The 17,527-nt window shown below is 39.2% G+C and overlaps 1 long non-coding RNA gene across 5 annotated transcripts in view; it reads right to left on the reverse strand.

The window, feature by feature from the left end:
• The window catches only part of LOC122439514, a 517,062-nt gene that overhangs the window by 318,012 nt on the left and 181,523 nt on the right, over positions 1 to 17,527 (reverse strand). For 4 of the 5 annotated variants that reach the window (XR_006268903.1, XR_006268898.1, XR_006268896.1 and 1 more), the window contains one exon: positions 10,254 to 10,328. This is a non-coding gene — a long non-coding RNA (uncharacterized LOC122439514). Of the gene's footprint in view, positions 1 to 10,253; positions 10,329 to 11,650; positions 12,046 to 17,527 lie in introns of those variants that run through there. The other variant, XR_006268901.1, reaches the window with a different exon arrangement.

Raw genomic sequence — 17,527 nt, forward strand, 5'->3', positions numbered from 1 at the left:
ATACTGACCTGTCAATGGAGTTCCCGGTGGCTCAGACGGTAAAGCGTCTGCCTACAATGCGGGAGACCCGGGTTGGAAAGATCCCCTGGAGAAGGAAATGGCAATCCACTCCAGTATTCTCGCCTGGAAAATCCCATGGATGGAGGAGCCTGGTAGGCTACAGTCCATGGGGTTGCAAAGAGCCAGACACAACTGAGCGACTTCACTTTCTTTCTTCCTTTTCAGACCAAATTTAACAGTCATGGGAAAATCATGTATATATATTTCAATCATCTATACTGACTTTCAAAAATGAAGTGGCCGATTGTATATCCAAATAAGATCTTAAGAAGCAAGCAAGACCAACCGTTATATAAATGGCTTAAATCACCCATATATTGCTTGAGAACCAGGAAGGTGTCTTATTCATATTTGCCTCCCCATAGCCTAACGTGGTATCCAATACATAATAGGTATCTTATACTACTGAAAGAATGATTGAATGAATATCTTACATGAAGATGGATGCTACCTGAACAGAACAGTCCTTAATGCTTATACCTTAATGCTACCTGTCCTTAGTTCAGTCCAGTCGCTCAGTCATGTCTGACTCTTTGCAACCCGATGGACTGCAGCACGCCAGGTCTCCCTGTCCATCACCAACTCCCAGAGTTTACTCAAACTCATGTCCATTGAGTCAGTGATGCCATCCAACCGTCTCCATCTAAGGAAAAACAGTGCCAAAATTCTGTGGTTTGGGTCTTTTTATATTACTAGCTTGAGCACTGCTAGCTGGTCCACAAATTCATGCTAAGGCCAAAAGACTATGTATAAAGGCCAAAGTACTCTGGAGCACCATGGTTAAAGACAGATCAAAAGGAATGCACCATATAGAATGATGATTTCCCAGGTGATGCTAGTGGAAAAGAATCTGCCTGTCAATACAGGAGATGTAAGAGATGTGAGTTTGATTCCTCGGTTGGGAAGATCCCCTGGAGGAGGGCATGGCAACCCATTCCAGTGTTTTTGCCTGGAGAATCCCATGGACAGAGGAGCCTGGCGGGCTGCAGTCCATAGGGTCGCACAGAGTCGGACAGCACTGGAGCAACTTAGCACGCACATATTGGATAGTGGCCAGTAGACTCCGCTGGATGCGCTCTCTCAGAAAGGACAAATACAAGTAGCACAGAGAAGAGACTCCCAAGCCCTGCTCTTGAATCAGGCGCGCCAGTGACCATCTGAAAGACAACGACCCGGAGTGGCTCATTGCCAGCTATGTACTTACAAGGAACCCTATCGCTCCTGGCAGATTTCCCCTAACTATGTTCTGAGAAACAGAGTTCTAAGAGATGAGAATAGATACTTCTTGATAACAGTCTGGGAAATGCCGAATGCCATGTCCTTTCCTGATTATTCGCAATGTCCATTTGCATGTTAAAGTCTCTTAGAAATCTTGCTCCAGAAAAAAAAAAAAAAAGCCTTTTTCACAGAGGGACCTACACTCTATTTTGAGGCACACATAACTTCCAAAGTGTAGCACAGGACACCTGATTTGAGAAATAGTGACCTCTGTGTATCTCTTTCTCACAACTTAAATAACTTGAAGTAAAAATTTGCCTTAATTATGGGACTTAGAATCATCATTCTCAGCAAATGAGCCTCCAACTTAAGATAATGAAGCCACGGGATCAAAATTAGACCAGGCCCTTTTCTATAAAGCAGTTACTCAAATTGTAACATGAGTCAAAATTTTGGGTTCCAAAATTCTTAAGACTTCATGACTTCATTCAGGAATCCTAAAAACAACTGTGGTCATCATCCATTAAAAATGCAACTTTCACAGTGTTCCACAGACAGGGAGATAAAAGTCCTTTGGGCTGATTTATTTTCATTAGTGCCTTGCCAGTAAATATGTAAACAATTTTAAACCAGGGCAATGCACATGCTGAGCATAACAAAACCCATCTTAATTGCTGCTCTACCAAGGAAAAGAACTCTGAGTACCTTCTCAAATAAATAAATGATCTATGTCTTTTCTTGTCACTTCTCTTTTCGTCAGTAAGTTTAATAAATAAAATTGATGGTTTTGGAAAGAGTTTTAGGTCAGTTCTTCCAATTGTAACATTCCTTGACTTAAATATCAGTTACCACAGCATTCCAAACTTTGAAGCAAAAGCTGTTTCCTGCATTTATTTTGACACATATCATAAAGCAGCATCAATAATGCTCAGCCCATCAGCCCTGCTGGAGTTTTTCCTGATACATGCCTGCTTTTAGTTTATATTTTTCTTCACTTCACTCCTTCCTTCTGCCAATCCCCACTTTGTCCCAGAGCATGACTCATTAAGCTCATGGTAGAATACTTTGTTGTTGTTGTTGTTGTTTTAAATCATTTGATGTCTGCAACATAATCTAAAAGGAAACGCATTTTATTTCACCTAAAAATTTGAATTAGGATCATGAATAACCGAAAAGGTGTAGCAATGAGCAAACACACCTAATATATACACTTTTTTTTTTTCTTTTTTGGCCGCACCACACTAGAGGCATGTGGAACTCCCTGGCCAGGGATCGAACCTACGCCAGGGTCTTAACCCCTGGACCACGAGGGAAGTCCCAAACCAAACATGCCTAATATAGAAGAGGAAAGGTTAGAATAAACTCCAATAGTTATAGGAATAGAAAAATCATAGTCTGTAAAGATATATGTAGGTATGTGCTAAGTTAATTCAGTTGTGTCTGATTCTTCGCAACCCTATGAACTGTAGCGTGCCAGGCGCCTCTGTCCATGGGATTCTCCAGGCAAGAATACTGGAGTGGGTTGCCATGCCCTCCTGCAGGGGATCTTCCTGACCCAGGGATTGAACCCACGTCACCTGAGGCTCCTGCACTGCAGGCAGATTCTATACCACTGAGCCACCAGGGAAGCCCCATAAAGATATATACTAGTGATTTGATGGTGAATTTATCGAGATGTAAAACAAAAGCAAAAAGTAATTAAAACAAAAACAAAACAAAAACCTTAATTCTCACCTGTTCCCAAAATAAAATATTCCTGAAATTAGACACTCTTCTCCTATCACACATCAGTCAATGCCTACTTTTGTAACTATCAGAATAACTGAGTAAGATTCCAACCACAGATCTATACATGGAAACATGGTTGGCTTTTACCCTCAAGAGCTACAGGAGTAATGATTCTCGAATTTGGAAACTGCTAAGAGAGGAACACAGTAAAGATAGGCACAAGTTGCAATAACCTATTAGTATCAGTGACAAGAGAGAAAGAAAAGATACCCCAAGGGAAAGAAAATTCAAAGACAACGGAAAAAATGTGGGGAATTTAGTTTCCATCTGGCTCTTTGTGAATTGCTTTCATCTTTAGATTAAGCCCCTTGTTGTGTCTGTTTGTATTTTGTTTCTGAAATGATTGATAACATAAAGTCACTTAAATAATATCACTTAAAACATACTGAAAGAGGAGGAAAATATACAGTAGTTTTGTGCTCTGGAGAAGGTGACCAGAAGGGTCAGTGAACACATCTGTGTAAAGTGACTGGAAGACCAGTGACTAATTTTACATTCTGTTCCCAAAGTTTTGTCTCTCACCCAGAATTAGTTCAGAGATAAATCAATCTATTAGCATTCAAATAAGACTGGAAGCTGTGTTTTTTTTTAAAAAAATTAGAATTTATAGCAGCACTTTCCTGATTTGATCACATCCCACCCCACCCCGTCCCATCCCAATCCCAAGGAATTCCTGTGACTTGCCAGAAGTAAACTGCATTTCTCTCCTTCTTTCTAACAGGTGCATATTTCCTAGCCACTCCCATAAAATGTTAGAGGTAGGCAAAATGACTTTGATAAAGTTTATACCAAAAAAATGAAATTTTACAGCATTCCTTTGAAATACATTGTCAAAGCCTGATTTTAGATTTTAGACATTCAAATTATTACAGTTCAAATACTTGCAAGGGGATAAATGCAATCTTTTCCATTGAAAAATCCTTAAGTAAAGTCGCTCAGTCGTGTCCGACTCTTTGCGACCCCATGGACTGTAGCCTACCAGGCTTCTCCCATGGGATTTTCCAGGCAAGAGTACTAGAGTGGGTTGCCATTTCCTTCTCCAGAAGATCTTCCCCACCCAGGGATCGAACCCAGGTCTTCCGCATTGTAGGCAGACGCTTTACCGTCTGAGCCACCAGGGAAGTCTTTGAAAAATCCTTAATCCAAAGCAATTATTCATTTTCCCTCAACCTTTTTTTCCAAATAATTGAATTACACTAGAAGCAATAATGATAATTTTTAGCTCTTATGTATTAGGCATAGTGCTATGTGCTTTACATGCATTATCTTTTTTAAACTCCATGACAAGTTCAAGAGACAGGAACTTTTATCATTCCCATTTTACAGATAAGGAAACTGAGGCTTGGAGAGATCGCTAATTTGCCTAAGTTCACACAGCTTTATCCACAAGAAAGCTAAACCAGGATGTAAATTCTGCTCTGTCATACCCCATTGCCCATACCCTTATACTGAAGAATTTTACAAAAGTAATAGGTATTACCACCTGCCCATAAAAGAAGAGTATAAGCATTCTAATCTGAATGTATAAATGCTAAGCTAAGGTTAATGCACAGGAATATGTAATAAATAGGTGAATACACTTTAGGTGACTATAAGATCTGAGAAATGCTTCGATAATTTGAATCCCACAACCGTCCTTATTGACTAAAATACCTTTTTTAAAAAAAAAAGCAAATGAGATTTCAAATACGCTTCTATCCCACTGACTATTTCAGGGTGTCCATTTTACTTTCCCTATACAGATGGAGCTGTAATGATAAAGGGATTAAGCAGGTGGACAACAAGGATCTGGGCATTCAACCTATTTGTGTGCGTGTGTGCTAAGTTGCTCCAGTCGTGTCCAACAGTTAGTGACTGTATGAACTATAGTCTGACAGGCTCCCTTATCCATGGAGTTCTTCCTATAATTTCAGTTTTAAGAAAAATCTACTCAAATCTGGGCATCAGATAAGTGTTTTAACACATTTGGTTTTAGGAAGCGAAAGCTAAATTCAAAGCCAGGGCCACACAGGGAAAGCACTTGTCTAACTAAGATGGGATAACCATTGCACTGGTGAAATTCAAAACATACAAAAGGGTCTCCTGCTTGAAACATTTTCTGCCCTTGCCTGGATATTGTCATTACAGTTCATCACACTGACCAAAATATCCACTAGATACTGATTTCAGAAATTCAAATGACACTAAAAGCTGTTTGCTCTTTAGTATAAACTAGCTTGATTTGATTTCTTTCCTTTTCAACAGAAATGGGAGCTTCTAGCTATTCTGAACCCTGGCTGCATGCTTAGAATCATCCACAAATATCTGAAAATAATGCAAATGCCTGGGCCCCACCCCCAGAGTTTGTGTGGTTCTGGGTAAACTAGGACCTAGGCAGCAGTCATTTTACAAGCACCCCAGCTGGCCCTGGTATGTGCCAGGCTTGAGAATCACTGGTTCAGACACTCTCTGCCTCCTGTACAAAGAAGTAATAACATTTGCTGACCATGTCCGTATTTTCTGTGGTTTCCATCCTGGAAAGATTAAACTTTCTCACAGTAGGCTACATTAAGGGAGAGAGAAACCATCACAAAATCTACTCTGAAATAAGAAACGAAAGTTGTGTGGAAAGAAGGTTCAAGGGGGAAAGTCTGTTTTTGGTGATTTAAAAAGAAAAAAAAAACATGCTATCTGATTTCTTTGGGATACAGGAGACATGATTCCATTTTCTTAAGTAATCCTTTAAATATGATTCACTTTGAACTACATACTTCTTAACTGCCTCTGTGTCTTTATCAAGTTTACCGCAGCTGCCACATGATAAGAGTCAAACCTTAACCGGCAGACTCCAGTCATTCTGAGACCACTAGAATTTTGACTACAAAGTAGGCTCAACAACCAACAAATTCAATTGCTATTTCTTTGCATGACATTTTATCAATTGTACAGATCTGCAATATGTGAGTCAACCTGGATGCAATACCTATATTTCAGGAATCTAGGTCAGAACATTATTATTACTGTAAGAGGTTAAAAACAGACATCCAACGTCACCTAAGGTTCTTACAGGAAAATTTCACATATAAAATAACTCTTTCCATTAAAAGGTGAAACTTAGAAGAATTAACAATTAACATTCTCTGCTACGAACTTTCTGGTAAGCTGTCAGTAGCCACTTAATCGTAAGTTTTATGAGGGCAGAAACAATTTCTCACAGGTTTCTGCATGCTCCAAACCTAGCACAATACCAAGCATATAGTAGGTACAAAGTAAATGAGTAATATTCATTAAATAAATGAATGTGTGCCTTCTGACTCGCTTCAGTGGCATCCGACTCTTTGTGACCCTATGGACTGTAGCTTACCAGGCTCCTCTGTCCTTGGAATTCTCCAGGCAAGAATACTTCAGTGGGTTGCCATGCTCTCCTCCAGGAGATCTTCCTGAACCAGGGGTAGAACTCGTGTCTCTTACATCTCCTGCACTGGAAACAGGTTCTTTATCACAAGTGCCTGCTGGGAAGCACTGTAAAATATATGATAGTACTGGAACTCACAGAAAACACAGGCTAATGATCATAAGTAAAATGCACTCTTGGGCTTTTTTCCCTCTACCACAAAAGCTACCATTGCCTTTATGAAATCAGTAACCATATATTTAACCTTTTTTTTTTTTTTTGCCACTTTTTCCTATGAACTAATGGAAAAACTGCTGAAGAGAAGCTTTCAGTGAATGTCAGATAAAATTCCCCCAGAATCAAGTAAGAGTGTGTGGAGACCAGACACAATCTGCATTCATCCACCTATTCTTGGACTGTAAGCTTACATTCCACTCCTATCTCTAACACAGAAATGAAGTAGAAAACAACATGAAAAAGAGTATACTCTTCAACTTGGCCTCATAAGTGATATTAAATGCCAGCGTTCTTGGTGCTGAAATCAATCTTTGTCTAATGAGCCAGAGAACAAACCAACTGAGGCATTTTTCAGGTTCTTTTGGAATGAAGTTACTCATCACATACTTATATTCATTAGACTTAGGCAAGAGGAAGACCCTTGATTATTATACCACATCCACTTACCTCTGAACCATAGTTGAGCTAGCTAGGTCTGGGTTTCTCTCTAGAGAGAATGATGACTGGTTGATGTCAGTGACACACCAATTCATCTTATCTCATCTTTTACTTTCAGAGACCAGGAATAAGTTTCCAAGACTCCTTGTATAGTAAGTATGCATTTTCTTTAGTTTTATTTAGAGTGTTTCTGAAAGGTTACTACTATGCTTCCTCCTTCTCATCCCCCTTCCAGTGAATCTGGGATTCTTGGACAGAAAAAAAGCTATCAAAAATGTGACTGGATGAATTTTCTAGGTGCCATCCATCCCAACAGGACTGTAATTTGGAGTAATTTATTAAAATATCATTGGTACTAACACATATGCCATAAAGAACTTTATTAAGTAACTTACCTTTCTAAAATGACTTTACAATTATGCCATTTATTGATAAGCTTTTAATAAGTTATGCCTTTAGGAAGAAATTAGCACAACTGGAAACTGGTTTATGGTCCTGCTATATTTGTGCACTGATGATAGTGTAGAGCAGAAAACAGTCCAACAAAGAGCAGGTGTTCAACTTTCAACAGGTAGGAAGCCTTAGTAAGCAGTTAGATTACTGGCTCTGAGCTCAGATCAGTTGGATAAACAAAGATCCACCCAAGTAAGGAAGGACTGCTCTGCAGTTTTTCTCTGATCTTCCATTAATCAGTACCATATTCTAGAAGTTGGGTTTCCAAAGACAGACATAGTCCCATTCTTCTCCTCAGGGTCATCCCATATCTACACTGTTGTTGAAGCAGGGGAGCCACAATTCAGAAGAGGACATTTTAAGAGGACATCCTGATGCAGACTATCCACTACCTATCTTATATTTAACCTACTCTTTTATTATTATTATTATTTTTTACCAAAAGAGCCCTGCTTTTATCCAGGGTAGCAACAAAACCTTGCTTAAAAACTACATTTCTTTGCCTCTCTTGCATTAGAATTGAGCACGTGATACCATTTGGCCAGTGAGAAATAGAAGTTGCTATTAAAGAGTCCTAAAGAGCTCCTTAAAAGGGGAGGCAGACTCAGGAGGCTTGCACTCTTGTTCCTTTTGGCTTTTCCCATTTTTCATGCCTGCAATGGGAACACTGGTGGCTGTAGCCACAGTGGCCACCTCCAGAACCTGAAAATGAGGATCACGCCTTCAGGCAGAGGAGACACCTGGCAGGTCCTGGGTCCCTGATGAATCCGCTGAGTCACCACTGAGCTGTCTACTGCAGGGTCTCTTCTATGTGAGAGAAAAATAAACCCCTTTCTGTTTTAAGCCTTTAGTTTGGTGGTTCCTATTGGTTCATAGCAAAATATAATTTCTGACTGAAATAAGTCCAGTTCCAAAGTTTATCAATCATAACATAAGAGGACTTAAAATCATGTCATTTGAGAAATGTTGAAGGAACCGGTGGTCATGGAATGGATGTGACAGTTGGACTATGAAGAAAGCTGAGCACCGACGAATTGATGCTTTTGAACTGTGATGTTGGAGAAGACTCTTGAGAGTCCCTTGGACTACAAGGAGATCCAACCAGTCCATCCTAAAGGAGATCAGTCCTGGGTGTTCATTGGAAGGACTGATGTTGAAGCTGAAACTCCAATACTTTGGCCACCTGATGCAAAGAGCTGACTCATTTGAAAAGACCCTGAAGCTGGGAAAGATTGAGGGCAGGAGAAGAAAGGGACAACAGAGGATGAGATGGTTGGATGGCATCATCGACTCGATGGACATGGGTTTGGGTGAACTCCGGGAGATGGTGATGGACAGGGAGGCCTGGCGTGCTGCGGTTCGCGGGGTTGCAAAGAGTCGGACACGACTGAGTGACTGAACTGAACTGAACTGAAGGAACCGGGGATTTACATCTGGAAAGAAGGAAGTGGAAAATATAGAAAATAACTATATTCAAAGTTGTGAGTCACTGATGTATGAAGAGCCACAGAAGCCAAATTAGAAAGGATGAGTGAGAACAAGAGGAGCAGACTTCAGCCCAAAGTAAAAGATTTTTCACATAATAAGATCATGGATGGGGTTCCATCAGTGGAAGCGTTCAAGTATTAGGATGAATGTCTATTCCACGGGAATACAGTAAGGAGAAGAAAACACTAAATGGGGTAGTTGGGAAGGGTGATATTTACTTACATTTCCACACTCAATCCAGAGAGTTTATAAATCTGTGAGTTCCTAATACCTAATCATCAATTCTCTCTAATATAACAAAAAATTTTCTGAATGCCTGTGAAGGGGATTTTATTGCTTTCCTCTGTTTATTGTGTTTAATTCACCTAACGTATGCCATCCGTAGGCCTCTTTCAAGGACAACTGCCTTTTCTCCTAATTTTGGAAGTGTCTTTTGCTTGTCAGAATTTGAAAAGAAATTCATTTGCAGCTAGAACAGACTAAGCAGAAGTTAGACATTCGTTGCATCTTAACTGCACGCCAAGCACTGAGCCATGTGCTTCAGATTCATGACCTATAATTTCACAACAATCCTATGAGGAAAACGGTTTCATTGCTTTCATTTTTAAAGGAGAAAAATAAGACCCAGGGAGTTTAAATAATTTTTCAAGATCACATAACTAAGGGTGATGCCAGAATAGAACTTGGCTATCAGACTCTAGAATCCCATACTCCTGACACCTATTCTATATCTGGCTTCAAAAAGACATATGTACATCTAAGGATCATAGTAAAACCAAAAGTGAATTACAGGGACCATAAAATCAAAGTATGAAGTCAAATACACTTTGTTTTTTTAGTATTTATTTTTGTAAATTTATTTATTTTTAATTGAAGGATAATTGCTTTACAGTATTATGTTGGGATACTGAACCAGGGTTAGAACTACCAAACATCAACATGAATCAGTCACAGGTTTATCCTTGTCCCCTTCCACTTGAACACACCTCCTTGAATATTTCTTGACCTATACTTTCTTCTTTTACATTCAATGTCACTTTATCCTTGTCTCTAAATATCACCTGGTAAAAAACAAATCTGAAATAATGCACATTAAAAAGGCATATGGCAGCTATATGACAAAGGGCAATACTTAGTCTCTGGATAAATTGGTGAGGGGTTATAAGGTCAGCCTTTCTCCACAAACAGCTACACTTACCTTTGTAAGCCAAAGCAGCTCCAACCAGAATCTTCTCCCATCAACGACTGAGTGGAAGCCCACAGATTAAAAAACCTTGAAAGTATAAAAACACAGTAATTTTTCACAACAAATCTGACAACAAAATTTAAAAGCCAATATTTGAAATTAACTCAATATTTGAAAAACAAAACACCTCTTTTGCAAAGGGACTAAACTTTTCTCTCACAGCATCGTTAACACAAGAATAAGAATGTGTATGAGCTGGCACAGTATTTCATCATGAATCCTTGTTAGGACTTAAAACCTGTCCCTTAAAAGCTGAAGTAACTGCTTAATTGTTTTTTTTAAAAAATAGCCACTGATATTACAGCTGAAAGAATTAAACATCACTTTATTAATTTTATTCTAACCTATTTTTTTCTGGTTTTATTTTCAAGTCGTTTTGAAGCTCTATCCCATTTTGCCACTTGTTCGGATACACTCTGATTCTGCCTTGCATGCTGATCAGTCAAGATAAACTCAGGATCAGAACTCTGAAACGGCGGACTTCAAATATGTCCAGACATATGCCGTGCGTTTCATCTCACAAAAGCCTGGCACATTCTGCCCCGCCTCACCATGGAGACCATCCCATTTAGGGCAGCCTGTACCATCCTGATTACAGACACGGAGACCCCGATGGTCATAAATACGATTTTCCCACTCTTTACATTCAATGTGCATCAAGTAGTCAAATAAAATATACTTTGGGATTAGGTCCAAAAGGAATAAGGAGCAAAGAAGAGAGAGGCAGGAAGAAAGAGAGAGAAAGAGAGGAAGTAAGATTTGTAGGGATAAAAAAAAAATAAACCAAGGTGAAGCCAAGAAAGTTTGGTGATGGCTCTCATTTTTTGGCAGGTGGATTTATGGTGTTAATGGCAAAGAGCAGAAAGCCAGGAGGAAGTCCTCACTGACCTCAAAGATACATGCATCAATTACTGACTTTGGTAACTATGTCTCCTATAAGCAGTGGCCCTACCTGTCACCACCAAGGGGTCTACTGTGACTGAGCCTGTAAGTTAGGAACGTCCTTCCTCCCGTCCCCCAGCCGTGTGTCTCACTTGGCCGCTCTGAGGGCACAATCGCCTTGCTCAGAACAGCCAGGGTAGTGGTAGTTTTCTCTGCACATTGCGCCTTGGCCCTTTGCTCTCATAAGATAACCCTGCAGGTGCTATTCTTTGCTTAGACTATCAGCATATTTAAAGGAGGTGCATTTTCCTAAACGACCAAGCATGCGAGGGGCTGTGAAGTTATGCCAGTTGCCAAGCAGTTTTTCTGGGCAAAATAATAGGAAGGAGAGGAGTCAGGTCTCCTTGCTGCTGCGGCCCAGGACCCAGCACGGCTGCCATCCCGAGAGGGAAAGAAAAATCACTGACCGAACTGTGTCTGCTCTGCGTGCCAGCTGGACATTGCATCCTTTCTCTCCATCCTGAGCGTGTGAGACAGGAACATGCTGACACACGTGGACAAATGCTCGTTCCAAGTTCTACATTATAAACAATAACTCCTCGGCGATTCAGAACTAACCACTGCAACAACACAGGGTCCTCCAAGATGCAATCATGCAATCAAAGCAAGCAAGTAAACAAAACCTTCTGGGCAGCCAGAATACAAGTCACAATATTCCTCTTCCAGAGCTGGACAGTGTCTCTCAGGAAAGATTGCCAGAGCTTTGCCCAGAATCCAGCTCATTCTAATTAAGACCTAGTTCTCAGCAGCTTGGCTATGTGGTACTACAGCCCACAGAGATCAGAAACAGAGAGATGAAAGCACGTGCACCGCCCAGGCAAACGTCCTGACGGTGGGACAGAGGCAGCCGGCTTTCAAGGAAAAGGCAGAGCTAACAGCAGCACACAAGCAAACCAAAACCAGTAACAACATAAGACAAAAATGCAGGAGAAAATTATCTGCTTCAATGACTTCCCTAATATACTGCATAGCACAGTAAAATAAGTCATATTTTAACGACAATTCTCAATCATCAGGAAACATACAAAGGTTCAATACTTAGTGAAAGCTGAGGAGTTTTAACATTTTTTAAAAAAAAGTTATGGCACTTCAACAGGTAAAGGTCCATTTTCTGGAACTCCCAAGTAATTTTACTGAAATGATTATACACCAGTATTTATCTTTAAGGTACATAGTTATTAGCCACCTAATAACCAGTCAGGGCAAAGCCAAGCCAGAAAAAGGGAAAACTGGATGAAAATATCAAATTTAGATTACCACGTAGCAAAGCTGTCCATGTGAGAGAGGTGGGTGGAGGCTTAAAAGAGGCGGATGTACTGAGAAGCTTGCCCTGAAGGCAAGTCTCTCTTCCAGAGCATGGTGGTGGTTATTCATGTGCCCTACATGGCCGCGACCATGCAAGTGGAGCAAAGAGGGAGGGTCATTCCTTCTACACAAAGAGCTGAAATAGTAGCATGGAATTCTAGCTGATCTCCAGGTTAGGAAGGCAGATTTCCAGGATCCACTCTTGGATATGCTAGTTTGGAACATCTGTCTGGATCCCTGGAGTCTGCATCTTTTAAACCTTGGCCAAGCTTGGTCCCACTGACCTGGGATGCTGCGGTCTGGGGAGGGGCTCTGAGCGCCTGAACCTCTCAGTTCTGCGCCTCCCAACTGTGGGATCGCTGACCCAAAAGGCACGCGGTGCTGCCTCAGGGACATACACTCTGTTCAGCCTGCCTCCCATGTGAACCCACAGAGCCCGCCGTCTCCCAGGAGAGCCCAGTGAGACTCCGAGCTAGCACCCTCAGATTAAGACAGAATAAGAAACATAAAACTAGCCACAACTTGTTTTTTTTCATTATTATTATAAGGTAATTGATCCCCACCCTCCACCACCAATGAAAAATATCTGAAAAAAAATTAAAAGGAGATTGAATATTTTACTGCATCAAAAGCAGTTATAAGAAAAATACAGCTTTGGGGTTTTTTTTTTAAGTTTCTTCAGGAAACTGACACTGGTGATCAGAATGTTCCAATTCTAACCACTTTGTAGCCTTCCAGCAATCTGTTTAATAAGAATAAAAGCTCACACTTAGGTACTGCTTAGCCTGTTTATCCCTCAATCATTTATTCAGGTGTTTGTACTCTCTATTTGGCTTCATTCTTTAATGAATCTCTTTCATTTTATTTTATCAATTTAATTTCTCCACAGAAATATTACAATCTCCTCAACTGCACAGATTTTTCAAATACAATCACACATAGACCAAGTCTTTAAAATAAAATGAAGCAGTAGTAATGAATTTGAATATACATACAAAGCCTTCCAGAATGGATAGAACCAAAGCCTGGCTATGCTTCTTTGGCATTTCAGCCATACTCATTACCTTTATGGTCTTTTTCCATTACATAGAAAGCAAACATTGATATCTCTGAGCACACAGAAAATTTCTTCTGCACAAACTAAGTAAACTTTACTGTCAATGAGGGCAGCTTGTTTAACCTCTTCCCTTCTATTGCTAAACAGGTATACTACGTAGTGTGAGACTGAAGGGAAGGAAAAGATTAAAGTTTACAGTATTCTGTACCTTTCTGCAAGATCCTCATGATGAGTGCTAGAAAAGGCAAGAATAAAGTGCTTGCTTGATTTGTCCAGAGATGCTATGAAAGTTTCTGCACAATCATTAGATTCTAGCTCCTTGGAGGCTGGGATGGTGGCTTTTCATCTCCGATGTGTTTAAAACTGTAACAGCAGGATTGGTAAATTTGGGATTCTATCCAGTTTCTAGAAGTTTCCAGCTCTCTTCATTAAATAACACTCTTTACATCATTACTGCATAGAAATACCCTGAAATTAAGTGAACTAAAATTCTCTAGACCTTAGTATGGCTTCTAAACACACTACTATGTGAATATACGTTTGATGAGTAGGCTAGGTTGGGCTCAGGGGAACAATGAAAAATATTTCTCTGGAGTCAACTGAAATAAATCTTGAGTGGATTATCTGAATAAAAATGAAAATCAGCTGTTATCCTTTCCCTTGATTAGTAGATATATTTTACATTTATTCTAAATAATCTACAAAGTTCCTTCTTCTACATATTGCCATCCCCACTTCCTAAAACATATCCTCTGAGGCTATATTTACTACATTCATAGAGGCCTTACCCACACAGTCACTCAGTACATATTTAATCAAGGAATGAATACACACCATTTAAAAAACTCAACTGCACATCTCAAGTATCGAAACAGAAAGATTTTTACAATTTAAGAAAACCACCTTGTGTCATTGTAGGAGAGACTGCAGGTTTTGCAGTGATTAGAACTGGGTTAGAAGTCTCGGTAGAGGCTAACTAATGTACAAGCCTCAAACATTCAGCTTTCCCATCCGTCAAATGAGTTAATACTATTTGCAGAGTTTCTAGAAAGATTAGAAATAATATCTGGAAATCTCTAAGCACAGTGTCTGCATACATCATTTTAATGACGATGACAATGAGTTTTTCTTTAAAAAATAATACTAAGAGCACATTATTTCCATCATTTTGCATGTCCCAACTTTTTCTATGCCAGGTAATCCTACTAATATTTTATTTTGTTTGACATAATTTCCCAGAACAGTAGAGTAGCATATTCAGAAGAAATAAGAAAACACACTCCAAAGTAAATATAAATAATTTTTAAATCTTAGAATATTACTGAAGTCCAGTGTTTGGAACTGTACTGAGAGTTTTTCTTTATCCATCAGGATTTTTGGATTGCGAGAAGAGAAAGTTGAGTCAAAATGAATTTATCAGAAGGATACAGGGTAGTTCACAGAATTGGAGGAAATGCTTTATAATCTGGCCTTGGAGGAACTGACAGAACGAGGTCATTCTGGAGATCAGGGTAGAGGAGCTAGGAGTGTGCTTTAGGGCAGCCAGGCGGATTGTTCCAACTCTAACCACTTTCTAATCTTCTGTCACTCTGCTTAATAATAAAGTTCACACTTGTATACTGCTTACCCTGTGCCAATAATGCTTTTAAGTACTATGCATGCATTAAGTCAATCCTCACTTAATGAGGATTTATGAGCCAGGGTAATTCTCAGGAAAAAAGCAAAGTCTCATCAGTGTAGCTTGAGTCATGTTCATCATGTAGTTGAGTCATGCATCGGGTAAGGACGTATCTCACCTGATAGTCTCACCAAGGTGAGATGGAATAGCCAACGCCATGGTAATTTTAGCAAAAGAAAGGTTAAGTGAGGCCAGGCAGATAAAATCCACAAATATCTACTACATTTGATAGAACCCATATGCCTGGCTCTGAAAGATTCTATGTCTCTATTTCTAGTTGGCAAAATATTTTCTATTAGTGATATGCACTGACGAGCATTTGGAAAGTTCAAAAATAAAATGCCTATCTTCCAGAAGTGGAAGTTATGTTTTGTCTTCTATTGTATATGTGGATAGAAATACAGAAATACTCAAAATGAGTATATGATTGCACACTGATTCCAGTGATTAATAAAATTTTAAAAAATATGTATTTAACAACAACAAAAAGAAACTGTAGATTCAGTCAAGTTTAGCATTCCTGACTTCATTGGGTCTAAGAACCATAGAAGAGAGAAGAAAATTCTCTCTCCATTACCCCAGGATTAGCGAGATAAACATTCTCCCAATCTCTTGTAAGCCCCTGGTAAAACAATCCCTTCACTGAGTTACTCAAATAAACGAGACTCCCATTGCCAGAGAAAAAAAAGACATTCTATTATCCCGAGAACTTTCATTTTGAAAAATCAGTTCTGATGTTTGACCTGAAAAAGGAGGGAAAAAAGCAGTTGCTGCCGATAAACTATATGTGAGGTTCCTGCAGGACAGTAGGAACAAAATCAAAAGTTATGTTATAAGTGAAAAGAATAAACAGTTGAATTTATTTCAAGAGTAGTCCCCATTTGTTTCTAATCAGAACCTGATTATCATTACTACCATTTGAAGAATCTTAGAAACATGAAGAAACCTTAAAGTTTTCAACATATGAAGAATAACACAAAAGTTGTACAATGATAATTAGTATCCTTTAAGTTCAAGAGGATATTCATTCTTTGTTTAGTCATTACATGTTCTATGAAAGCCTGTGACATTCAAGTCAATAGGATAATGTTAAAAGAACTAAAGAACTAGATATGTGAATCAAAGTGTAAGTGCCTCACATCCCCTATTCTTAGATTTCCACTGATGTTCAAAGGGTTATCAAAGATGAGAAAGTCACTTTCAAATTAGAAACCACGGCAATAATCATCCACAAAGCAGAAACTTAGAGGAGTTTCAGTTATACATAAAGTAGATAAGATATAAAGCAAATAAGAACAGTCAAGGAATAACTCTCAAATTCTCCAGCACCTAGTCACTTATTTGTAAGGATAAGATCTAATAGCTGGGTGTTCTAAGACAGCAGAGAGTAAAAACACATCCCTTCAATTGGTATCTCAAAAATTTGAATAAGCACCATTTGAAGCCCTCAAATTATTACAGAGGCCATATCAAGTTGTAAGTTTGCAGTTGGACATAGCTGCAGTTTACATAAAGCATGAGGCAAGCTGGCTAAGACACAGGCAGTCAAGAAGCCTGGACCCAGAAATCTGACACCTGCATAGCACCTTCACCAAATATGGAGAGAAAACACTGCCCAATCAACCCTCCTCTCCTGGACTGCACAGGTGTCCCTCTCCCTTCCTTCTCTCTGCAGTCTACAGGAGAGGAATCTGCTAATCAACAAAATAACTAATATCAAGCTTAAGAAAGCTAAAATCTAACCTACTGGCATGTGGAGAGACAACAAACATGAATAGCCCACTGCTCACAGAAAAATGAGAAACAGGGAGAGAAAAATACTATGATTGGTTTATAAAGACATTCTATGGCATAATGAATTGAAGACAACATTCAAGATTTTTTAAAAATCAAACTTAAATACCTACTATAGAGGGAAATACAAGTAAATGTTAGAAAACATGACCTTCATGTCCCCAGTAAGATTAAGAATACATGAACTATATAAGGTGAAATGGGGTTAGATTATAAATTAGATGGAAGTTTACTTGGTTAAAAGGCAGCAAAAAGAAAAGGGGGAGGTAATATCATAAGGAGAACAAAAGATGCAATATCATAACTTTAACCTATGTTGACACTGCAGAAAATAAAATTAGAAATAACAAGGTAGCTGCACAAAGAGATATGTATGATCAGTTTCAATGCAGTATTTTTATTGGTTCCTCCCTTATTACTTTTTTAGCCCTTATTAAATAGTGACCCTAT

Source organism: Cervus canadensis, chromosome 4 (assembly GCF_019320065.1).
Source record: "Cervus canadensis isolate Bull #8, Minnesota chromosome 4, ASM1932006v1, whole genome shotgun sequence".
NCBI classification, from domain to species: domain Eukaryota; kingdom Metazoa; phylum Chordata; class Mammalia; order Artiodactyla; family Cervidae; genus Cervus; species Cervus canadensis.